The 27,754-nt window shown below is 38.4% G+C and overlaps 2 protein-coding genes across 8 annotated transcripts in view; one reads left to right on the top strand and one right to left on the bottom strand.

The window, feature by feature from the left end:
* The window catches only part of LOC135220726 (transmembrane protease serine 11D-like), a 496,130-nt gene that overhangs the window by 245,526 nt on the left and 222,850 nt on the right, over window positions 1-27,754 (bottom strand). The gene's annotated exons all lie outside the window — the stretch shown is intronic.
* The window catches only part of LOC135220729 (uncharacterized), a 161,376-nt gene that overhangs the window by 42,748 nt on the left and 90,874 nt on the right, over window positions 1-27,754 (top strand). The window lies entirely within an intron of this gene.

Below are 27,754 nucleotides of genomic sequence, written 5' to 3'. Positions count from 1 at the left end.
AGTTCATTGAAGGCATTATTGATTACACAGATGCTTGGAAAAAATAAAGATCCCGTTAAATAATTACTTAACCAGGTATATTAGTCCAGATATAATCATATTAAACATCATAACTGTATAAAAAAAATTTTCAACATTATATTTTTCGGCACTTTGATTTTATAGAAATGTAATAACTTATCATTAGAAATTAAAATCAAAATTTGTTCAAAGGAGATGCACTTGATAAAATGTCAAAAAATATGCATTATGAGACTGATAAAGCAGTCGATGACATTTTGAAAAAATGAGAGCATTTAAATCCTGACACTTACGTAAACAACTGCATTTTGACCCGAAATAAATCTTTATTATGATGTTTGATAACAGCTTTCTTCTAATGCAATTAATATCTGCATTCTTAATTCACTTCAAACGTCAAATAGATTAACAACTTTGAAAAGCTACGGGAATGACTTCGTTCCTGAACGAGAGAGAGAGAGAGAGAGAGAGAGAGAGAGAGAGAGAGAGAGAGAGAGAGAGAGAGAGAGAGAACTTTTTAAAAGAAGAAAGATTGATCCTGGTCCTAGAAAGCAACGGTTAGATTGAATGCTAATAGGCAAAGGCTCTTGGTACACTGTGCGTCACCTGATCAAGCTTCCAAGAGGCAAAATGTCAACGGAATACGAGACATCATTTGTGATGGAAGAAGAAAATAAAAAAGAAGAGAGAGAGAGAGAGAGAGAGAGAGAGAGAGAGAGAGAGAGAGAGAGAATATAGCAGGTGTTTTTGAACATAAAAATAACTAAGAGCAACAAAATGATGATTGCATATTAAAGAAGTCTCGATGACTCTTTGGTCATTTCCGGGTAACATTCCTTCTCAATTTAGAAACGGAAAACCAAGGGAGAATAAGCAGTAGGTAACCAAGAGGTGAAAGTATGGAATGTCGGAAAAGAGACGGATAAAGACGAGAGAGAGAGAGAGAGAGAGAGAGAGAGAGAGAGAGAGAGAGAGAGAGAGACCCCCTTTCTTTGGACCTTGCTCGAGAGGCGAGAGGGAGCACTAATACTGAGGTCAGCAGAAATCTGGCAGGACGGACAGGAGGAAGTCATGTCGAGAGGGGAGCAGAAAAACAATAGCTACCTGAACTTCTTCATCACTGTCGAAGGCAGGTGTATCACCAGACTCAGCAAGTAAGACAGCGACTTTTTATTTTCTATTTTTATTTTCTTATTATTTATTAATTTTTTTATTTGTTAATTCTTGGTGAAGTTACTCGTGAGCTCTTGATAAGGGCATGAACGTACCAGCTGTTTCTAGAGGATGAACTTACCCATATTCATGTTACTACTATTTGCGAGGCGTAAGGCGATTAATTACCAAACACTAATAATAAAATAATAATAATAATCATCATCATCATCTCATCATCATCATCATCATCATAATTAAAGCACAGTGTTTTAGATGGTCAAATATTCCGAAGATAAAAATAGTAACATTTTAATTGGACTTTGATATTTGTATATCAAGTAAATAAAACAATAACCTTATATGAACTATGAATTACTTCATCTGTTATCAATAACCCTTAAATAAATTCTTCAGAGACTAAGGACATGACGCAACACCAGCTACAAGACTATTCTTATTGCCCAGTATTCACCGAATTACACCAAAACGAGTCAAGTAAATCTCGGTATCGTGAAATACTACTCTAAATTTGGCTCAAATCCGCGGAGAGCGTTTCGGGAACTATTATGTTTGAAGACAAACAGCGGAATAAACAAAAGAACTGGAGAATGATAACAATGCAACTGTATCATTTAATGAACTAAACAGAACGGTCTTTGGCAATACACTGTTCAGTTCGCGCAAACTATTTTAACACAAAGGAAGAGCAGCGCGAATGAAGGTTACAGAGATTTGAAATCACCAAAGGACTACGCTACTGAGTTAGGAAACAGATGAAACAATATGTGAAACAGGAGAAGGAAAGGCAGAAACATATAACAGACTGTCACTCTTCGCTGAAGTTGGCCCTGCGTTATCTATCTGTTGGACTCTCGCCCTTTTTAGATTAGCGTTTACCTCAAATTAAATTTTCTATGATCACTTTTCTTTAACACATCAAATAAACATTGGACAGCCACTTTTACCCTTTGCTTTTCACTGCAATTCGTATCTGACTGAATCACAGAACCATCTGACTGTCACTTGTTCAATTGCCTTAGAATCCGTTGGATCGTAACTGTCTGTTGAAAATTCTTAACTCAAATTCCTAAAATTGGAAGAAAGGTCCCTTGCTTTACAATCCTTTCTTTGCCTCATATCTCAAAATCAGTTAAAAGAATATGATTCCTCTAATCCCCAAAACTTTCGAAAAGTCACTGATCTTATGATCCTTATTTTACCACATATTAAAATCGACTAAACTGACACTTTCTATATTATCTTTGGCTTCGTTTCGTAAAACTAAGAGGACCATTTGTTCGGCCCATTGGATCGTTATTTGTCCTAGCACCAATCCTTTCCACGTACTATCATGCACAAAAGTCCGTTCCCCTAGCCATCCAGTGAGTGAACACGAATCTGCCGACTATGAAACCCGAAGCAGTTGAACAAGTAACCAATAGAGGACCCAACAGATGTCGCACCGAACAGGAAGGGGGGAGTGGGAAGCAGGTATTTTTCTTGATTCTAACATCGTTACGAAAGTAATCGTAAAATTTGTGTTGTTGATCATACTGGGTTTGAGTTTAAAATGTACAATGAGGAAATGGGCAAAATAAATATGAGAATAAAAGTGCTTAGGAAGTCAGTATTCATGAATTAGTATTTCCTAAAGATTATCGTGTCGTATCAACAGACATGACTGTCCACAAGATCGATACAAAACATTTTAGCAACAGTGGAGTACGGTGGTGTTCTATTATCTGCAAGCCACCTTTTAGAAAAATAAACTAACATTTACAGCAAAAAATTCGCAAAATTTTCAGTTCACTTTATGTTACTGAGGCAGCAACCAGAAATACTGCTACTGATGCATCCATAGTGAAGGTGGGTGATATGGGTGATTACCACCGAATGCCAGATTTTTGACACTTAAAAATCATGGCTATAAGTAATTTCTTTGAAATGCTGAGATAGAATGGAAGACTCAGATACTTTCAACAGTGCAACAAATTCATATTCAGTAAAAAGATAGAAAGAAACAGAAAAAATATTAATAACAGCACAGAGATAAGGACAGGAAAAAACTGATGAGAGAGAGAGGAGAGAGAGAGAGAGAGAGAGAGAGAGAGAGAGAGAGAGAGAGAGTGAGTGTTGTTTCAGGGTAAGTGGTAGTCTAATAGACGTTTTTTTTTATAGCGAATCATTTTTCCCAGTATGAATTGTTTGGCGGTGTGATGTTACAGCAACGGAAAAGCTCTGTGAATTGAATAATCTTTTACCTGTCCAATTGTGATTATTGTTTATGCAGAATGCTATGGTCATGAAAACTATTAATCCACGAACAATATTATGTTGTTGACACTTTTTAAATTAATATAACAGTCTATACCAAAAGTTTAAGGATGACGCTACCTATACCTGCGGTATGAGTTATTTAATAATGGCTATATCTAGGATTCTGGAGGACATGTTTAGAGGGGCCTCTGGTGTCATTCTCTAAAAACCACTAGCATAATAGACCGTTGGTGGGAGGTGACTTGGGACACTCACAAATGCCAGTAACTTATTCTTTTCCGAACCCTACTGACTTAAACCACAGAGTCCTGTTATCGATAGAAGGAAACATAACGTCTTATTTATAGAGGTCCTCACCATTATTCACTCCTTTCAGTTGTGAGTATAGCACACTTTTGTTCCTTTGTTTTAAGGAGATTGCACATAGTTCCCTTCCCTATTAATGCTTTATTGAGTTACGTATATGGATTCTGCTGAGCAATGATATCTATACCATTCGTCCTTCAAGAATGGTAGTGTGTGCAGTTACATCATTATGAGAACTATGTGGGAGATGAAATATTGAATAGTTAGTTATTTGGGTGAAGACGACTGGCAGAAAGCAGATATGGGTATCCTGAAAATTTTGCTAATTCACTGCTATAAATGCTATATTTTTATAGAACACCACCATAAACACTGTTGCTGAAATGTTTTTGTATAGATCTTGTGAACAGTCATGTCTGTTGATAGGCTACAATAATCTTTAGGAAATACTAATTCATGAATACTCACTTCCTGAGCACTTTTATTGTTATTTACTTCGCATATTTCCTATAGCTGTCCACACGATCGTAATCTGTTCGATGTGACGTCAGAAGCGCTTTGTTCGCTATTTCTCCGTTCCTGACGCCCCATCTAACACAGTTCCATCGTGTGGATGTGGACGCAGCCTAACTGTACATTTTACACTCAAAACCAGTATATCGTCAACTACAAAAACTGACGATCACTTTCTTAACGATATTAGAATGTGGAGACTTGACTTTATGCTCAAGAAAAATACCTGTTTCCCACTTCTTTCCGTTCCCATACGCTTACGGTGAGACATCTATTGGGTCTTCCAGCTGTTGCTTGTTCAACTGTTTCGTGCTTTTGAGAACGACGGTATTTTAGAAAATAAGGTGAACAGACTTTTGGACTATGAATGTTTTTCCTGTACCTTGAAATGCAATCCTAATTTTTCAATAAAAAGAAAAGTGTTTTTAATAAGTCTTTCTTCTCTTTGATTAAATACTATACATCAAATATCTTCCTTTTCCAATCCTCACCAATCCTCTATGTCATCAGCGGAAGAGCTTTGCGCTGTTACATAATGTTCTTATCTTTACAACGACGTTTTCTCTGCTTTTCAACGTTCATTTAACACTAACTTACATGTGAACATAAAACGCATTTTTCACTGCAGGCATTCTTTACAATGTACATCAAATGTAAGCTAATACATAAAGTGACCTACGATTTAAATTACACTGCCATAATCGAAAACACTTTTATGTATAAAGAGGTAACAGTCAATTTTGCTGAAGGAAACGCAGAAAATCACCATTCATAGTCAGCATGGCATGTACATCAAAACGAAATTAAATAAATTACTATTAAAAATCCTCAATCTTGTTAAATAAGGGAGCATTTATATGAAATATTGTGATTAAAAGCATACCACGTTTAATTAAACATTCCAATTTTCAATGACATGGAAAATCTTCATTTTCATTCAAGAGACACATAAGATAACATGAGAATAGCTGTGAACATCACGCCAGAAGCCTTTGGTTCGAAAACAGTCTCAAGCAACTACCGTGACTGCAGACGCCGAGAAGGGCCATAACGCCTAGTTTACAAATGATCAAATTACCCTCAGTTATAGAATAGATTAAAATATAGAATTTAGGCCAAAGGTCAAGCGCTGGGACCTAAGAAGTTATTCGGCTCTATAACAGAAATTGTCAGTAAAAAGGCTTGAAAGGTGTAACAGTAGGAAAACCTTGTCATTGCACTATGGAATAATTGTTAGGATACGGTGGAAAGTAAGACGGAAGAAGGAGAATATGAACGGAGGTATAGTAAATGGAATGAAAGGGGTTGCAGTTAGGGGCACAAGGGATGCTGCAAGGAACCTCGAGAAATGTCTACAGTGTACCTCATGCAGTGACAGCACTAAACCTACGGGATGCCCAAGATTAAGAGCCCGTGCTGATAAAAGGCCAGTTTAAACAATGCCAAATAATTGTAAGCTGGGTATTCCTACTTAACTATGCTTTCGAGGTCGTGGTAAGTGTTGTGTTAACAACAGGTTTCAACTATCTCCCCCCTCCCTCACCAACCCTCCCTTATGAAGCTTAATACTCTCCACCTAATGACTCTATTCGCCTAAATTATAATCCGAGGCTCACCAGCTCGTGATCTATACGGAACATTCGTGACGTCACACATGGCTGCTGGCCATGATTGGTCGGCTTTGTTTTCCTACTCCCTGTGCTTTCCAATCTCATAAGATTGAAATCTCTTGTACTGACAAGAGATTAATCATACGATATCTCATTTCAATTAAGGGCCGGCGATATCAAGCCAGGGAGGGAGAACGTCGGATATGGATTTTGGAACCTTCATTTTCTGACGGAAAATTGGGTATTTTTTGACATGCGCCCTGTATGCCCGAGTGTCAGACGGGTGCGTTGCACACACATACATACACTTTCACATACACACAAGCTAAGGGAGGGAGCACGCGCTCAAGATAGAATATTTACAAAACAAATTTTTCATCATTATTTCTTACCCTTAATCACCATTAGTAAGTTGGAATAAAAAATTGTTCTCAAAAAACATCAGCCATCTTTTTGGACAGATTTTCTTCTATTGAAAAAATATGGTCTAAATTTTGTCATAATTCATAGAACATATACTCAAGGGCACTAAGATAAAATACCACAATCTAGACTTTTGAAGTACTTCTCCGATTCATTCCAAGGGCGACAAATGTTGCTCGACTTCTAAAGGTAAAAATTGACAGTTTTCAAATGCTAGGATACGTTTCCAGTAACATTTCCTGCGAAGGAGTTGCAAATATCTGATATAAGAAAAATGAAGTTACCTAAAGTAACTAATCGAGGCTAGACATGAATAAAAAAAATGCAATTTTTAGTATCCGAAAAAACACACACACATATATATAAATAAAGCATCACGTTTTATATACTTCGTGATCAAGTTACACACACACATATACACAGATACATACATATAACGAATATATACAAACAAGAAAAGGTCCGGAGATTAGGAATGATATGAAAGACTACTACATTAGTAGACCCGAACCGTCAATGCAACAGAAGATCATTGTCGCAAGATTCCTAGAAAAAAGAAACGTAAGCTGATAAATTATTTAAATCTAATAAATCCTGAAATACGTAAAACTAAGGAGCAGTCCTTCCCGTAATGTTTTGGTGATTGATACCCAAAATATTTAAGCGATCATTCTCATGTGATAACAATGAGTGGTTTAGCTTATGAGCAAATATGCATTCTGTCTTCAGTCAATCCTACCAGTATTTTTCCTTGACTCGTCTGGGCATTCTGTTAGTCATGCTAACTGACTTTTGGTGTCAGTCTTAAGCTTGCAGCAGCATTCATGAGCAATTAAAAAAAATACTTTCAATCAAGATCAAAGAGATCGAGGCCGATCCTAATCACGGATTGGTTTCATCAGGATAAAAGAAAGGAAGAATACAAAGCGCCGAAAATTCGCCAAACCCTTTCATCTTTCCAAATATCTTTATTTTCGAGGCAGCAATTTCAAATACAGGCCAGGCAGGAAAAAGACGCGTTGGACATGAACAGTTCAAACATGTTACGTAAAATGTAACATATGCGAGTTATTACACTTATTTATTCATTTAATAATAAAATGAAATATCCGGTTTGCAGTTTTACAGTTGGTGTAAAAGGGATTACTTTCAGCACAGAGACCTAGAAATAAATCTGAATAATTCGGCGGGAGTTTTGAAAGTTAATGTATAAAATGATTCCTTTTCCAATGAGTTTCCTAAAAGTCTGGTGGGAAACTTTAGGTGATCATTCTGAAAGCTGTTGCGTAAAGATTTGGGCGGAAATTCTGAAAGTTCAAAAACTAAAAGAAAAATAATCAAGAGAACTCTTGAAACCGACAAAGAAAAAAAATCTAAGCAAGAATCCTAAAAATCAATGTGTAGGCCATACGAGTGGGAATTTGGAAATTTTACATGTAATATAATTTTCTCATTTAAGATCTCTAGGAAGTGAAGTGCAGAACAAAATTCCGATGCGATGAATGACAGCTGATGTGTAAGAATTATAAATTTCATGAAGGGACTTTGAAAGCATAAACCGAAAACAATTAAGATTCCGGTGGACCATTCATCTTTTATTCTGTACGAAAATCTTAAAGTAGGATTTTTATGGATTAGCTTGTTTAAGACAGACTCACCTTCGAACGCCCATGTCAAATCATTAATATGGCCCAAATAGGGAGCGTTCATATTGGTCAAAGCAGAGGTTGACATGAAAGAGGGCAACTTTACCTTCTCCAGCTCTCCTCCACAAGTCGCATAAAAGTTGTTTATGACGCCTCGCTATTTCCTGCTAAACTGGTTGTAACAATATTTCACGGGCAACTCTATAGCGACTTCTGGCTGAATACAGAACGACTGCTTACCTTATTAACACCCCAAACAGGAAGTGTTGGGAGAGGGGGTCAGACAACATAAAAACACCCTAAAAAGCGAATAAAAAAGCTGCATACTATTTATACTTATGACATTCAACTAAATAATAAGTTTGTTAATGTGCCTAGTGATGTTTTAACAGAAAAGGTAATTTGTGAGAATTTCCGGGTGACCTTGCGTTTGTATGTATGCGAATGTGTATATATGTGTGGCATATATGTGTATGTATATGTATATGTATATATATAATGTAAATGTATGTATATGTATATATATATATATATACACACACACGCACACACATTATATATATATACATATATATATATGATATATATATATATATATATATATATATATTATATATATATAAATATATGTGTGTGTACATTTATGAATATAAAAATTGAATACAATCACAACTCTTACAAAAAAATGTCAACAGCCTGCGATCATCTGAAAAAAAAGGCCATAACAATTCTATTTCCCGAAATACGAGACCAGGATTTAATGTTGGCGTCACATAAAACTGCTTTGTTGAATATTTTTGCTGCCCGGTTTTTAAACGTTTTATACGTGGGTGAGTGCAGCAATTGCACTTTACGGTACTGAAAAATGAACTCGAGTTCACGTCTGAACAATAAAACATGAAGATAGGGAGATTGCAAATGGATAGTGTCTTCTTACTAATTCATCTTTGAAGAGAGAGAGAGAGAGAGAGAGAGAGAGAGAGAGAGAGAGAGAGAGAGAGAGAGAGAGAGAGAGAGAGTGTTAAAACTTGCCGGCTTAGTTTACACAACCCAGTTTATTCTATGTATTTTAACCACTTGTCACGGACACACACAAAGACCAGGTTTATTTCTAATCTGGAGTTTCCTACATAACGGCTACAGTTTTGAATTTTTCACATATAATTATAAAAACAAAATAAAAGCGAATAAAAAAAATTCAGCTTAAAAAAATAACAACAAAGGAAGCGAAGTCAAAAAAATAATTTAATGAAAGATGATTTGCACAGTTCCCAAGAGATCAACTGTCAATTAGATACGTTAAACCTTGTGGGTTACAAAAATCCTGTTTTTAAAGACTTCATCTACTTTTTTCTTCTTTATTCCATGACACTTCTCTAAATCATTTTATCCTTGAAACTTCAGTTTGGAGCCCAAATAAGAATCGGTACATTCAGATCGTCCCGTTTTTAAGTTCATGATCTCAATCTTTCAATGCAAAGCCCGAAAGTCATGAAAAGAAAAGCATGTTAAAATCCAGGTCCGTGTAGGACAGAGAACGAATCCTGTGGGGGGAAAATTTATCAGGGGAAGAAAGGATCCTTTATCTTACCAGGGCCATTAAGGAAATGTAATTTCCTATTGTAAAGGTCTTTTACAAAGACTCTTCCCCTGACTGTCTAGCTATGGACATTAGCACAAGAAAAACAAGCAGACAGAAATCCACTGCAGTATTATGGCTTAAACCACTGAAAACTCAGTTTCTGGCATCTTCACGAAGGCAGTGTTGCAGATCTGGCCTGCTTTGACCTCCTATGTAAAATGACTTAATCTCTCTCTCTCTCTCTCTCTCTCTCTCTCTCTCTCTCTCTCTCTGACAGATGCATCTAAGAAGACTGTGCCAAAATGTTAAGCCATAAAAAATGACTAAATTTCGATCATGAATAAATCAGTAGTAAATAAAAGATCCAGATTCTCTCTCTCTCTCTCTCTCTCTCTCTCTCTCTCTCTCTTTCTCTCTCTCTCTCTCTCTTCCACTTGTCGATTTCCCTCCTTATTCTTCTTTTGAAACGTCCCCTTCAGACCAACCGATATCATTACCCAATTTGCCAAATAACCTTCTCCCTCCGCATTGACCTCACAGACTGACCGAGTCATTTTCATTCATTCACTCTAAAGAGCAAAAGTAATGTGAGAATCTCTACTTAAGCCCAGACTTTCACAGTTAAAAGAAGCCATTCCATAAGGTTCCATCCATCTTCTTAATTAAATATAGATTTTTTCTTTCGTTCAAAAGTTTCCTAAGATGTGTAAAATTTCCTGGTAGCGTTGTTTCAGATAGGATAGGCAACCTTAGGTCAAATGATTCAGATGGTATAAGAGCGGATTACAAACATTACAAATTTCCTTCCTTCAGTATACCGCATGAAAATTTGAAAGGTTTTTGCAGAGAAAACACCACACTAAGAAATAGCCTGATACCGCAACAAACATACGACCACTTGCTTCCTTCAGCATGAAATCATTTGCTAAACCTCTTCAAAAACTCATGGTACCTCTCAAGGTTGATTCAGCTACAGATCCGACATTAGAATTCACACATGTCTTGTCAGAAGTAAAAGAGCATGTATCCTATTGTGCAGCAGCCAAGGGAAAATTGGAAAAAAAGATAGCTACAGCATTGTGGAGAGAGAGAGAGAGAGAGAGAGAGAGAAGAGAGAGAGAGAGAGAGAGAGAGAGAGAACGTCTGTGGATGTTATATTTTTTTCTGTTTACACTAAACGAATTTATAACTGAGCACTATAAACTTCTGTATGTGTATTTTACCAGACTTCAATTTCTGAACACCAATTTATGGTATAATTAACAAACAACTATTCGGTCACAACAAAAGTCATGTGGATTAAACAGTCATACCTAAATATTTACACCAAAGACAGATGGCAGGCACCCTCGTCCGCTGCTCATAATGGGAATCTCTGGATTTAGCAAATATGCAACTATACACTCCAATAATTATAGACATCTAAATGAATTCAGGATGCCATAAAGTTATTTGTCGTCAATTATTCATCATCAACAAAATTGGGAAACTTCTTTGAAAATGTAAACTAAATCAGAAAAATAAAAGCACAGAATTATGTCAAGTTTATTCGAAAGTTACCTCTACTGCGAAATCAAACATTAGGGAACTTCATGGGAGTTTTTAGTAAAAGGAGGTAATTCTAGATTGTTTGAAGTCTTTCCGGCGATCTGACAGCAGCGAATAAACAGTGGTAGGAATTTCCCACACATTTTAGAAGTGTGACACGTAAAGAAGTCTCTGGTGGTGGCACGACTTCGCTGCAAAAGAAGACTCGAGGTTTCCGTGTTATTGCCCGACGGACGTGATGTCTCCTTGCTCTGCAAATTGAATCTTAAAATTCCCCGCTCAAGACTATTATTTATATGCAAGAACAGACTTAAAAAATCTCACCAGAGGGTAGAAAACTTCTTCGCCACTCTTTGTAAGAAAGGACGACATTTTCGTTCAGTTCTAAAGCCAAAGGGAGGAACTCTGCCTCGAAGCTCTATAGGCGGCGACTTACATACGAAATACGACTCTTATTTCTTTTGGCAAAGGCGTTTAAACTCTGCGATAATCTTGGCAATGCACAGAGAGGTGTCCGGAAAGGGGACGATGTGATCAAAGCATAACAAAGTTCGCCGGGAAGAGCAAACTTAACCGGCCATTTCCCGAATAAGGGATACTATTATCGCACACCATATATCATCTTTCCGATAGCACTGAAGGAATGTTTAATTGAAATCCAAGTATATTAGTATAAGTTACACTTACAATTCCATTTTAGAATGACAGCAAGGGAATATGAATGAACACGAGCTTACTTGACGCTTCCTGTCATCGGTTTTGCTTACGTATTTACAAAGACACATTTCACTTGCCTAGCGAAAATACACACATGTCAACCGCATCTGCTTACTTTTATCCCACCACCGAAAAAGAAGAAGAAGAAACAGTATAACTTGATGAAACGAACACAAAGCAGTATTATATGGTCCCAAACGTATTTCAAAGTCACAAGTACTGTTCTCGTTATCGTGTTATCAAGGAAATGAGATACCGTACAAAAAGGTTTGTAAAGTCTACTTGTTGTTGTTGTTGTTGTTGTTGTTGTTGTTGTTATTATTATTATTATTCAGAAGCTGAATCTTATACATGGAACAAGCCCACAGCAGCCACTGACCTGAAATTCCATCTTCCAAAAAATTTGGTGTTCATTTTGAAGAAGGTTGAGGAGGTAAAGGAAAAAATGTTTTGCATGGAAGTCAACAAAACGAAAAACTGAACACGACGGTTTAAGCACAGAGATCAATCTAAAGGAAAATGATGACGGAGAAAAACAAGACTCCGTCCATGAGGGAATCGATAAACCTCACCCTTACAGGAAGAGGGTTACCTAAATTTTGAAGAAAGGTTGCGAGAGAAGCTCAAGGACGATCATCATCTAAAAAACAACTAAGATTCTAGAGTGATTTCAGGAAAAAATGGAGTACACATGAGTTACAGTTTATTATAAATTCACTAAAGCTGTATTTTTGTAACATGATAAAAGGCAACTTTGCCTCGTTTAAAAAAGACTCCCAGACTTCCCCATTTTCCGAAATGGTCATGAGAATCTCACTTATGGCGATTGTGCCACTCTCATCTCGCTCACACCCACTCTTTAGTTAGGCCTCAAGTAATATTATATGAAGACTAGTATGATTCCTGTTACGAACTGCTCAGCGTTAAAATAACACTAAAATACGGAGTCTAGTATGCAAACTAACTTGACACACCTCACTCGAAGTGAAATATCTCTAAGCGGCTGGGTGTTTTGCATCCCAAGCAAATAAAAATAAGTATATAAATAAATAAATAAACAGACAAACTTGCAGATATTACAAAATGTTTAACTAATTAATTTTTTGTCACTAAAGGTACTTACGGATGTTACAAATAACAGTGCCAAAACATTTTACAAGTCTGAAAATCCCGTGGGCATAAGCTGTGAAATTATGTTATCAAGAACCTTTAAACTAAGGCACATAGAATGTTCTAGCCAGTTTATTGCTAAATTATGTGAAATCTGCGCCCTCCAATTATGTTACTAAAAATCGTCGAAACTAACAAAACATAATCAGTCAAAATATTTGCGTTGTCTACACATTAAAAATAGAACGGTTCTGCCTAATTCTTAGCAAAGGACATTTTTGACAAATTAAGAGCCACAATTACTTCAGAATCCATCAAATTTATAATTTTACAAGTCGCATATTACTTTTACTCTGACATCTCTTCATTGTACTGAGAATCAAAATAACAAATGGATCAATTCCATGATCTTTCTTCTTTCCTTCATCACTTCTTCAACAACATCCCCTCCCATTAAAGTGGGCGACTGGTTCTATGCCACTTTACCCAAGAAAGGCAGCTGTAAAAATCTACAGATATTCAGTGTAAGAACAACCCCGAAATCTCTTCCTGTGAGGCAAATCTTATCATTATTCCTTAAAAACCAACGAAATTCCTCCATGCCTCGTGATTTCCCCAATTTCCAGCGACATCCCCCACAATGCTGCCTCTGGGGAGTAATACATCAAAGGCCAGCGAAATGTCAGTTCTAAAATGTTGATGGGACGGCAACGAACGGGACCTTGCTCTGACGTCATCGTCGGGAAGTAAGCGGCCTGTTTGAGTATCGAGCGATCGAGCATCGTCGAACTCTTGAGAGAGGGATTTAGGAAATTACTTTAAGGGTATACATGGAAGGGACCCAGTGGCGCACACACACAGAAATTTTCAGATGAATCAGAAATATTGTTGGAAATTTTACACGAATATTATAGAATAGATCGGAGAGAGAGAGAGAGATTAAAACTATTATATGAATCAGAACTATGGTTAAAACATTTACACTATTGCTACGGAATACAAGAGAGAGAGAGAGAGAGAGAGAGAGAGAGAGAGAGAGAGAGAGAGAGCATCTGAATGACGTCAGCTTTGAAAAGCAATGAAATGTTGTTGCAAATTATCAAACTATTATAGAAAAACCCTAAGAGAGAGAGAGAGAGAGAGAGAGAGAGAGAGAGAGAGAGAGAGAGAGAGAGAGAGAGAGAGAGAGAGAGAGCGTTGTTGGGGGTGAGGGTGGGAGTCCTAAGAGAAACGGGAACACCAAATGGTTTTCGTGAATGAATAAAGGATTAAAAAGAAAGACTTGCTGACATCAGCGGATTATAATAAAAGATGCCTCTAACGACATTCACAGGTGCCCTTCCTCCATCGAATCGTGCTATTGACCCCAAACACTTGAATTTTTTGTTTACTCGTTGGAACTGAAGGAGCGAAGAATTACTAAAATTTCCATTTAGTTATCAATTATTGAAAGGTCGAACAGCAAGTGGAACAAAGGTTCCGTGTCTTTCTTTGCTTGATTTCCCAAGGCAATTGATTGCAAGACTTACAAACCACAGGGTCCCATGTCAAATAAGTCTCCTGATTGGCTAATAACAAACTACAAGATAAGGAGGAAGGCATTTCAACACAAATACATACAGATATATATATATATATTATATATATATATATATATATATATATGTATATATATATATTTTAATACGTATATAGCGGCCTTGAGAGAGGCTAGATACGTAAACGGAAATAATTGAGGGATTTCAAGAGGGAATTGCTTTAAACTTACCGTAAACTGCTAGTTATTATTAATTTCTTAGAGGGAAGGTCGCCAGAAAAACTCAGCTCGTTACTTAACAGCTATTTATTTACAAAAAAGGCCCGTGCTGGCCTGGAGGGGAAAGGTAACTGATATTGGCCCCCACGTTGGGGCTTAGAATCTCTATTCAATTCAAGCTGATTTTCATTCACTTGGGGTAATGCACACTTGCGGGCAGAGAGACGGCACGTGACTCATGGAATCTGGAAAAGAATCCAGATTAAACAAGATAAAAGGAAAAATGACTTCTTGCTTTGATTAATTAATTCTCTCATACTGGGGAGAAGGAACTTTTAAGGTTTCACTGAAGTATGCAATGACTCCATTGGTCTGGGACGATCACACAAGGGGGAGCATGCGGCCATGAGGCAGTGAGAGGGAATAAAGGGATGAATTCCTTTTGTTGGCTGGAAATTGAATTGGGAGAAGAATGGAGGATCAAAATTATAATAGGTGATAAGGGACTGGCAATATGTTGTTTCACAAGACGTACCTGGAGGTCGTGTTTAGTGGTTCTTTGTAGAAAAGCATGGCCCCTTGTCTGAGGCCTGGGTCATCGGCGCGCACTCACACCCTGGTAGGCCAACAGGAAGGCAGGTAATTTGACCTCTGTCCGAGATCACGTCTCGCAGCCGACTGAGGCAGAATTCAGGTGGTTTGCTGGGGGTTGGTTGGAGGTCAGCTTAACCCCCCACGATCAAGGCAAATCCTGGAAAACAAGCATACAGCAGCAGAGGGGTCACAGGAAAGAGAGCTTAAGGTTTAGGTTCTAAGAAGTACCAATCTGCCTACACCCTTCCCTTTTGAGATACGTCCCTACAGCTGATAAAAGTCTCTTTTCCCCCAACTGGGAACTCTCTATCTCTAGCTGGCGGGTTTGGGTTTCCCGCGGTACTAAAAAATCAGCTGATATTCTAAAGAAATGGCTGCCATTTTCCAAATCAAATTATTAGTTGATATGGGTAGACGAACGATCTATACACGTCACAGCTCCCCCTGTTAAGAAGGCATTCACTCCCTTTCGGGCGTGAAGGTCTTGGCTTAAATAAATTGATCGTCCTCGACTACCCAGTTCTCCTACTCTAACTGAAGTTTTTGAGCAGCGATACGGCTGACTACAATGGCCTACCTAACTTATAGGCAAAGATGCTAAGTGTACTGACTTCATGTAGTGATGTAATCTAGCCTAAGTAATAACTACGGGTTGTCTGTGACGACAGTCTACTCTACCCTAGATAAGGTTACTGAAAATTCTACTTGCTACTAACCTAATGCCCTGGTACTAAATCATTAGCCTAACCTACTCAATACAGTTAAATGAAGACGCAATCATTCCAGAGTGTGGTACGCACAACTACAGTTCAGCGACGGAATTGTTAAAAAATATGAGGTAGGTAATGAAGCGAGGATGGATGAGTGGTTAGTGCATTACCAGGATGGAAATGTAATGTAATTATATTAAGTGAGGGTTAGTATCACCATGGCTAGGGGTTAGAGGGTTAGTTCTACTGGCAGAGATCAGGCTGGCTACCTTCTCTGGGTAGGTGCCAGGATCACTCTGCAATTGAATGCGACACTGTACCTCGGGCACAGGTGCCAAGGAGAGCATGTGGTCTCTTGGGTTAGTTTGTTAATGATTGGTTACGTCCCTTCTTCTTCTCTTCTTATTCTCCAGGACCTGGCTATACCAGTCCTTGGAGTAGACGGAGGCACCCGACCTCTGGGGAAAGGCCAGAAACGCCGGCAGGAGCAGAGGCAGTGGTAGCCTGAGGGATTGCAGGAGAACACCCTACTTCGGTATCTGCAGCAACTGTCGTAGAGGTGGAACCTACTGCAGGGGAGGCCCTCACTCCGGCTGCTGCGACAGCCGTCGTAAGGGGAAAAACTCCAGGCTGACTCCTGGTCGGGCAGTTCCTGGTTTTCCAGAGGAGGTATGAAGGTTAGGTCTGCCGGAGGTTCATGGCCTCGGGCGACAGTGGGTGAGGGTGAAGAAGACTCATGGGACTTTGGATTGGCCATGGGCTGCGGTAAGCTCCATGCCTGTTTGGAAGATCTCCTGTAGGAGGATCCTTGGTTAGGTTAGGCGCCGGCGCTAGCTCGGGGCCAGGCGCAGAGGTTCAAGTTCGGTGGTGGCTCTACGTCCCAGGCTGGACGGAGCTTGCCACTGCTCAGTGCTTGTGCCAAGTGGTACTGGCAGAGAGTTGAGGTCGACTGGAGCCTGTGGCGGGTACCGGAGGTGCAATACCTCTCAGCGTGCCCTTGGTTATGGAGACAGAGGGTCCTGTCTCTTTTGGAAGGCTAAGCCTTGTGGGACTTGGACAGTGTCCGCTGCACATAACTTGCTAGGCACCTAGGCCAATTTGTGGAGTGCCCTATTACGTTACAGGTCTTGCGACGGCACTGTGAATGGTCAATCTCCCTCCTTGGTAACGGGGGAGACTGTTGGTGGACGTACTTCCTGGAGGAAGTAGAATTTGCGATGATGACTCCTTGCTTTGGAGTGAATTGACATGGGGTTAGGACCCCTAGGCTTTGAATTGTGAGGGAGACTTCATGTCTTGCCCTAGGAGGAGGTCGTAACCCTCTGGGATGTAGCTTGCAACTGCAACGATACTTATTGCTTTGGAGAAGTGAGGTCTGGTGACCTTCAATTGGACGGTCGGTAAGGATCAGTTTAATGTGATTGATACCTTCAATGGTGATCAATCGACGTCTATCAACGTTAGCCCCTCGGGGAATTCTGTCCTACCGTATCAGGGGAGACTTGAGCGCCAGAGTCGTCGTAGGCTCTGACATGGCTTGGCTGATAATTGACTTTGGAGGGGTGCGACGGTTATAGGGCCTTAGCTGGGGGTCCTAGAGAAGAAGGATTAGTAATGGCCTATTGCGACGGCAGGAATATTGTGGTTCGCTGCACCCTCCGTAGTTGGCAGACACGTGAACCCTTGCGGCCACAGTCTCGGCAGAACTTGTTCCAGAACCTCTTCCGTGGCACTGGATGATAAGGCCGAGATGGCCCCACAGGTTGCGAATCTGCGGAGTCACCAAGGCTGGCAGTGTGCTCTGGCACAGGTGAAGAGTCCTCTCTGGCAGTGATGTGACGTGGGGAGGTTAAGGGAACCTCCGTTGAATCACCCTCGGAAGCAATTTCGGGTTAATCTGGTGGGCTTACCTCTTCCAAAAGGGAGGAGGTAGGCGGTAAAAGGGGGAAAGGGTAAGAGGCTGAGATGGTGCGGAAGAAATTTCTATCTCGGGCACTGGATCAGGACCAGGCTCGCAAATCGAAAGGATGTCAGGCTGGACCAGAGACGGCGGGACTAAGAGAGACGTGGGTGCAGGGCTGGAAGCTGGCAGAGTGGCTGCTTGAGCTAGGATACTCTCTTACGGGCCTTCTGCCCGCTTGATGTCGAGTTCCTTCTCCTTGAGAGCGAGCTCATGCTTTCGCTCCTCTTCCCTTGCCTTCCTTTCTGCTTCTCTTTCTTTTCTCTCTGCTTCTCCGGCTTTTCTCTGGTTTTCCCTTTCTTCCTTTTCTTGCAGGCGCGCGGCAGCCTGCTGCGCCTTTATCCACTGGTCTAGTGCTGGTCCAGTGTAACCAGCCTCCTTGCCCAGAGTTATGAGGACTCGGAGCCTCTCGAGCTCTACGGCAAAGAAGTCGCGGGAAGCAGGGGAAGACATTTCCCTTAGGCTGCAGGAGAGGCTCGGATGAAAATGATAATAATGACCAGGAAGGGTAAAATGGATGGTATGGGAGGATGCCTACTGTGGAAAGTGGCACTCACTTGGAAATGGTTCTGCGACGTGGTAAGGAAAAGTCTGAAAAGACTGGGTGCTCGGTGGCACTTTGTGAATGGCACCTTCTGATGAGGTGAAAAAATCGAATGCAGTGTGCGGCGTACGTCACACTTACGGGCGTTCCCAAACTTGGGAGACGTTGGAATGGGCTACCTGTAGGTCCAATACAGGTGCACGGCACTTATGAGGAGGCGTTCCTTGGTTCAGTGATCCAAAATGGCGGATACTCTATAATGAATGAGCGTTCCGTAGGACGGACACCGCAGGTATAGGGCTACTGTACGTCTGTACAGGTGGCGCGGCACTTATGAGGAGGCGTTCCTTGGGCAGCACTAGTAGTGCTGGTATTGCGGCACTTCGGGAGGCGTTCCCTTGATTGGTCCGAAGGATCACTGATCCTCGTACACGGACATTAATGAAGTGGGCGTTCCGTAAGGACGGACACGCAGGTTTAATGGCTACCTGTACGGCCTGTACAGGTGCAATGGCCCTTATGGAGGCGTTCCTTGGAGCACTGGTATCGTGCTGGTGTGTCCCGGACACTACATGCAGTATACTCAAGTATACCGAAGTGAAATGGCACTCTGTTCGGGGCAGCAGAGTGTAATGGTGGAGGAGAGAAAGTAAAAGGTGGGAGTACTTCAGCAGCCAGTCGATGGACAGTGTCAAGAATTAGTGGCACTGGGAAATGGTAAGACCTGACGTGCACTGGTGGTGGCCAGTCCTAAACTGGTAACGACTTCCCTGTCTGGAAGTAATGAATTTGCGTGGGCACACTGTGCGAATTGTGCTTGCGGGTTATACTCAAGTCTTTTGTGATAAAAAATGAACAAGACCACTCGGGCAACGACAGGTAATGATAATTGAAAATGGTCAGTCCCTCGCTGAAGTACTCGGTAAATGAAATAAATAAATGTTTGCAAACTGCAATGGACACATGCGCGTACGTATCACGCTGTGTAAATGAAAGACACAAAAGACAAAATAATAAGGTTAATTCGGCATGCTATAATTAATGGTAAGATGTAGTACTCTTGGCTTCGTGAATACTGGGTTCTGGGTTTTCTCGCTCTCTCTCTCTCCATCTCTCTCTCTCTCGGAGAGGGTGAAAAATGATATATGAATGAACTCCCTTATATTTGAATTGAACTACTAATGTTCGTTTAATATGACGCAACTTGCGTTAAATTATCTACTTACGTTAACGTTTTTTGTGAAAGAATTGCTTTTGATAACGTTTTATGAAAAATGATAACGCGCTCGCCGGTGGAACGATGTTTACGTTAATGTTAGCGGCTTGCGCTTATGAAATGATTTGCGTTTCGATATGAATTTACAAAGACGCGTTTTACGTTAACAATTCTTGCAAGTGATCTTACTTTTAAGATTTACGTTAACTTTACGTAAGGACAAGTGAAAATTACGGTAAGGATTTGAAAACGATGTTAGCAAAACAATTGTAAATGGGGTTACGTTAAGTGAAATGAAATTTTCGCTCAGCGCGCGAGTGAGCGATGTGAGGTGAAACACGTGAGGCGAGAAGAGCGGGTTAGCACCACGGTGTGCTAGCAGTGATGGCGAATCAGCTGATTCTCTGTAAATGCGAAGGCAATTTACAACACAAAAATACTACTTTCTTATTCAAGGCGAATTACGTTAATTTCTCTGCAGAACGATAGATACTAGTACCGAGATCGATATTATTTACGTTAAAACTTCGAGACTTACGTTACTTTGCTTAAATGGTTTAGATAATTCTGAAAGATAACAAACATGGCTGCCGCTGTGAGCGAAACGAAGGCTGGTTGAGACCGCGCAGGCGCGAGAATGCTCTAAGCTGAATTTAAGCTGAGAGGTAAGCGGTTACCAACACTTGGAATGAAAACTCAGTTAAAAATGAATACCCTAACATATCACAGACAAAAGAATTGTACACTTCTTTTGCCGTAACTATTAGTAAACACTAAAAACCTAACTAGCTAGGCTTTCTAATACAGCAATAAACCTGGCAAAGCACTTCCTAGTTTGATCTGGTCCTTTCTGGCATCCCTATCTGCACACGTGTTGTGTGAGCTCCTACGAGGACAGCACAAAGTAACAACAAGAGAATTCGCGGGCAAATTGTTTGCTCGCCGCTAAAATAAAGCACTGGCGCGTTCGCCGTTACAATAAATAAGATTTCTACCTACGCTCTTTTGACCACTTCAACAATAAAATCTCAAACGTACCTAAGCTAACATTGGTTTATAGAATAATCATATTAACTGAATGGAATACCTTACCGTGAGTCAGTGTGTCTTCTTTCCCTGCAAGTGTGCTTGATTGTTACTTTTTGTAAAATAATTAACAGTTTACGTTTTACAACGGATAACGCGATTTACAAGCCTTTTTTTTTTTTTTTAAGCAAGCTAGGTTCAATCCAGGCAAGCATTCGCCAATTTTACGTATATAGCGGCCTGAGAGAGGCTAGATACGTAAACGAAATAATTGAGGGATTTCAAGAGGGAATTGCTTTAACTTACCGTAAACTGCTAGTTCTTATTAATTTTTTCTTTAGAGGGAAGGTCGCCAGAAAACAAAAACTCAGCTCGTTACTTAACAGCTATTTATTTACAAAAAGGCCCGTGCTGGCCTGGAGGAAAGGTAACTGATATTGGCCCCCACGCTGGGGCTTAGAATCTCTCATTCAATTTCAAGCTGATTTTCATTCACTTGGGGTAATGCACACTTGCGGGCAGAGAGACGGCACGTGACTCATGGAATCTGGAAAAGAATCCCAGATTAAACAAGATAAAAGGAAAATGACTTCTTGCTTTGATTAATTAATTCTCTCATACTGGGGAGAAGGAAACTTTTGAAGGTTTCACTGAAGTATGCAATGACTCCATTGGGTCTGGGACGATCACACAAGGGGGAGCATGCGGCCATGAGGCAGTGAGATGGAACAAAGGATGAATTCCTTTTGTTGCTGGAAATTGAATTGGGAGAATGAGGATCAAAATATAATAGGTGATAAGGGACTGGCAATATGTTGTTTCACAAGACGTACCTGGAGGTCGTGTGTTCAGTGGTTCTTTGTAGAAAAGCATGGCCCCCTTTGTCTGAGGCCTGGGTCATCAGGCGCGCCACTCACACCCTGGGTAGGCCTAACAGAAGGCAGGTAATTTGACCTCTGTCCGAGATCACGTCTCGCAGCCGACTGAGGCAGAATTCAGGTGGTTTGCTTGGGGTTGGAGGTCAGCTTAACCCCCACGATCAAGGCAAATCCTGGAAAACAAGCATACAGCCAGCAGAGGGTCACAGGAAAAGAGCTTAAGGTTTAGGTCTAAGAAGTACCAATCTGCCTACACCCTTCCCTTTTGAGATACGTCCCTACAGCTGATAAAAGTCTCTTTTCCCCCAACTGGGGAACTCTCTATCTCTAGCTGGCGGGTTTTGGGCTTTTGGGTTTCCCGCGGTTACTAAAAATCAGCTGATATTCTAAAGAAATGGCTGCCATTTTCCAAATCAAATTATTTAGTTGATATTTGGGTAGACAAACGATCTATACACGTCACAATATATATATATATATATATATATATATATATATATATATATATATATAACAAATACACACACACACACACACACATCATATATATATTATTATATATATATATATATAAAATATATATATATATATATATTATATATATATATATATATTATGATATCAATATAGATATTCTATATATAGATATCTATATATAGATATATTATATATATATATATATATATATATATATATATATATATATATATATATATATCTATAATACATTAAGCTACAAATGTCCCTTAATATCCAATTTGCTCTACCTCGGAATTAATATATTTCCATATATGTTAACCGGAGGGGAATTTTTTTGAGTTGATAATTATTTCGTCCTCCAGTGGATTCGAACCAGCGGACAAAACAGGACTGCAGTGAGTCTCCTCTGTTTGTCCGCTGGTTCGAATCCACGGGAGGGACGAAATTATCATCAACTAAAAAAATTCCCTTTCGGTTAACATATATGAAAATGCATTAATCCGAGGTAGAGCGAATCGGATATTAAAGGACATTTGTAGCTTAATGCATGTTAGTATCTGAATCACGGTGATGTGATATGAATCATATATATATATATAATAGATATATATATATATATCTATATATTATATATATATATATATATTTATATATTAGACACACACACAAACAAACACACACACACACACTATATATATATATATATATCTATATATATGTATATATATATATATATATATTATATATATATATATATATAATATATATAGATTATTTAGGCCACAGTGTTTCGATGCTTTATTTCCTTCAATCCATCTCTTGTTATATCATTAAATCTTACCTGTGTAAACTATTACCTGTACAGATTTCTGGTAGCTTTACCCAAGGATTCCATTACTACCGTCTGCCGGTCTCATGTGTCAGTAGAGAATTTTTCTCTATACGTCTTCTCGAAGCACAAGTCAAAATGCAGGGATTGGGACGTTCTCTAATGGCTTCCGCTGAAACGACGTCTCGTCAATGGCTTTGTGTCTGAGGGTACAATTTGCTTCCAAGCATCTCGATCTTGATATGAGGAAGCAGAGAGAGAGAGAGAGAGAGAGGAGAGGAGAGAAGAGAGAGGAAGAGGAAGGGAGGAAAGAGATGAGAGAAGAATCGAGAGAGAGGGGAGATGAAGAAGAGAGAGAGAATATTCCTTTATCGACATCCTCAATCATTTGTTTTTTAATTCAAAGAATGATTCCATGTTTGTTCCTGGTGATCTACACCCCCATATTTGAAGGAAATTCTTATTATCAAAATTTGGCTAAATTACAATGAAGCGAGCGAAAATGTCGTTGACCTGACTAATAAGCCCCAAAAGATTCAAATGCTCATATGTAAAAAAAAAATACATAAATCAGAGAAGGAATAATAAGCAATAAAATGTTTAAAGAAAGAATATCTCACATTTTGTCTGTTATTTTTTTTCCGTGAAAATTGCAGTGATGTATTTCGGCTTTTTGTCATTTACCACATCAGTTTTGATTTTTTTTTTTTACTTCCACAGTTCGTTAATTTTTAATACAGATTTTGTTTCTTCCTTTTGCAAAGCATCGTTTCACGAATCTCATACCTTTCAAGTTGATAATATGACTATGATTAATATGAATGTATAAATACACTCGCATTTTAATGGCTAGCACGCATGGTATGATTTCACTTTGAAACGGGTGAAAAAATGCGATATGGTTAGGGTGACCAAACGTCCTCCTACGGTCCCCCTTTTCGAATCTGTCCCTCCCCCCAACCCCCCGCAACCCCCCCCAATCCCTACCTTCTGGGACTTACTTATGTCCCCATTTTATGGAATTTGCTCGTCATGTCCCCCTTGCATATGCAAATCGTAATAAATTGCCGATTGTTCAAGATGAATTAAGATATTTTTCTAGAAACCTCTAAGGCTCTTGCAGCAGCATAGTGGTCAGTGTAAAAAATGCTTTTCGTTTTGTTTTAATATATATATAGAAATATATATATATATATATATATATATATATATATATATATATATATACATATGTGTGTGTGTGTGTATGTATGTATAAATATAACAATGCATACGTTTCCCCTTTTATGCTATCAAAGCATATATCTTACTAGTGAAAGTAACACTTGCTCTGAATAAATGCCGAGTCTTTTTGCTGACTGAATCATATTTTTTCATTTGCACAAGTTTTTAGATATATGTCTAAAAAATATATAATTATTTGAAGAATACATCTCAATACATCAGGACTCATGATGAGAAGACCAAGCAGCTGCAATTCGGTAATCTGTTAATGTATACGGGTGTCCCCCTGTCATCTCAAATAAATGGTCACCCTAGTTAGGGGCTTTTGATAATTTGCGCATTTATTAGGTTTTCAGTGATTACGTCTTGATCATTTATGATCGTTGCCAAAGTGGAATAATGCCTAAATATAAGTCAACAAACGATTCATGATAAAGTTAAAATCTCCCGAAGAAACTCTGTGGTTGAGACCTAAACGGAGTAGTGTTGAGAAAAGGGGAAATATTTTTAAATAAAACGTGAATTTGTTTTTATAGACTGAACAGTTTCGAAATAATCTAACTGATAATCTGACTAAGACCTTCAAAATAATACAGAAGGCCTAATTAGATCGAATTCATCACACCCGAGAGTCTTAATAACAATATACATGAGCTGATGTTTGTTCGCCTTGAGCATAACGGTCTTTGTATAAACTATAGAACCCTAAGGCGGTGGTAATACACTTGACTTTTTCAATCACAGTTCTTAAGAACACTTCTTAAGGACTTTACACAGCTCGACATTGAACTAGCGCACAATTTGTGACTTCGCGGTTTTCAGTCGCAGCTATCTGCAGGTCAGCAGACCTTGTAAAACGAGGTGGCGATAGAACTCGTGATCATTTAGTCAATGCCCTTGTTGTAAAATATGTGAATTATCAAGAGAGATGGGACATACCAATGGTAGTCTACCTACAACGCAAACATGCCCCAATTAGCAGCATCCACTTCGTTAGAAAAAAAATGTGCAATAACAGTTTCAGTATCTGTATACTGTACTTTTTTACCTTCCAGCCCATCAGTTACGTTAATAGCAAAAATTATAACTTTTCTAGATAGGCTAATTAGGCTATCTTACAAGCGCCTTACGGCAATGATTCGTTCATGAACAATTAAAAGCGTGAAAGGGTTAAAGAAAAAAACCGGAAAGAGATCAACTATACAACTCCGTACGTTCATACATAACGGCATATGGTAGGTGAAAACATTAAGTATTAAAAGTCAAAGCCTCCGAGTACACTGATATTAAAACTAAGAAGATTGAAACAATAAAACACGTTAACCGAGTTGGTTACAAAGATATGACAGGTATATATGACGTCATACAATTACAGTCCATAAAGTGCTGTTGGTGTTCCCATTCACATCTATTATCATAATTATGACTTGACCAATCTTAGAAGCAACGGAATATAAGAAAATAAGACAGCTATCAGTCTAATTCCGTACACTCTCAGCCATATTTTGCCTTACTTCACTTTTTTTACGTAGGCTACTTTTCCGTCTGAACGTTTTCTTCTCGACGAATGATTGAATTTGCTTTCAATATTCGAAATTTGTGACGAATGCGATATAGGGGCACCATATACATCGAATTTACGTACTAACGCACACCCACAAACACACACACGCATATAGGGATTTTTCATAGGAGGTTCTCACCAAGAAATTCGGATGAGGTTGCTCGACCCAAGAACTTTTTCCATCCTATTCATTACAATCAACTAACTAGCAAGAACTTAATAAACCGCTTGGGTCAACATAAACACAAAAATATATTTCTTCGTGATTTAAAATCAAATACATACATACATAAATACAAACACACGACAGACACACACACACACACACACATATACATATATAAATATATATATATATATAATATAATATATATATATAATAATATATATATTAATATAATATATATATATATATATATATGTTGACCAAAACAATGAAATTTTAGTACTTGCTAGTCGCGAATTGAATTAGGTGAATAGCAGCCAGGATGAAAAAAGTTAACGCGCTAGCAACCTCTATATATATATATGTTGTTGTCTATATATAATTCTAATATATAAATATATATATCTATATATATGTATATAATTATATATCTAATATATATATATATATATATATATTCTATGTAAATTATTATATCTATATATATATAATGTAAATATTTATATATATGTAACATATAATATTGTAATATATAATATATATATATATATATGCATAGATATATAATATACATATATATCCTGACAGATAGACAAACAGATACCCAACACAAACACACACCAAATATAAACATATATATACGTATGTAATTATACACATACATATGCACACATATACATATTTATATACATACATATATAATACATACAATGAAGCATGCATTTCGCTTTTTAAAGATAATCACGAAACACAATCATGCATCTATACCCAAATAGTCCCACTTCTTTACAACCTCCCCCCCACAAAAAAAAAGGGCTTGTTGGGACATTATCATATTTTTGTTATGCGATTATAAGAAAATTTCACCTCTGACCTGTTTTCAATTTGTAACAACTTCAAAAGTTAATTTTAAGTAGTTTTTCAGTTCTTGGGGAACAAAGAAAATGCCACCACAGGCACTATTAAGCAGTTCATTAACAAACTGCGATGCAGAACAGACACAACAACTTGAATAAATACAGGTGAAAATAACTGTCCAACAATTGTTTTCTTTGTAAAACAAACAATTTAACATATGCACACACACACACACACACACACACACACATATATATATATATATATATATATATATGTGTGTGTGTGTGTGTGTATGTGTGTGTGTGTATTATAAATATAGATATGTATATATATATATATATATATATATATATATATATATATAGATATATATATATATGTGTGTGTGTGTGTGTGTGTGTGTGTGTGTATATATATATACCTATATATATAAATTTATATATATATAAATATAATATACTACACATATATATACCTATATATATATATATATATATATATATATATATATATGTATATGTACGCGCATGCGTTTTGTATGATGATCATTAAAACATACACGAGCATTCGTACAGACGTGAAAAATCTGTCCACAAGTAAACATACAATTCATATCTAAAATACTGCATGCTCCTACAAAACCCTCTCCCGCTATAAATCAATAGCAGTTGTCTGCTGAGAGAGAGAGAGAGAGAGAAGAGAGAGAGAGAGAGAGAGAGAGAGAGAGAGAGAATCTGAATGACGTCAGCTTTGAAAAGCAATGACGTGCGCGGCGTGGCGAAACTAGAACGCCATAACCTCATCTATAATACTTGGGTTAATCGTAACGACGATTATACGGTGAAATGTGTGGATAGACATACGACATGATGAAAACCTCGGGTCTACTACGAGTATACAATGTTTAAGAAGAAATTAGAGAGAGAGAGAGAGAGAGAGAGAGAGAGAGAGAGAGAGAGAGAGAGAGAGAGAGATGAATGGAAAATGTGTGAATCCGAGTCGTTATTAAAGAGAAAAGATCAGGATGACGTCAGTGAA

Source organism: Macrobrachium nipponense, chromosome 2 (assembly GCF_015104395.2).
Source record: "Macrobrachium nipponense isolate FS-2020 chromosome 2, ASM1510439v2, whole genome shotgun sequence".
NCBI lineage: Eukaryota > Metazoa > Arthropoda > Malacostraca > Decapoda > Palaemonidae > Macrobrachium > Macrobrachium nipponense.
Note: the sequence above shows the minus strand (reverse complement) of the source record. Positions and strands in the feature narration are given on the sequence as shown.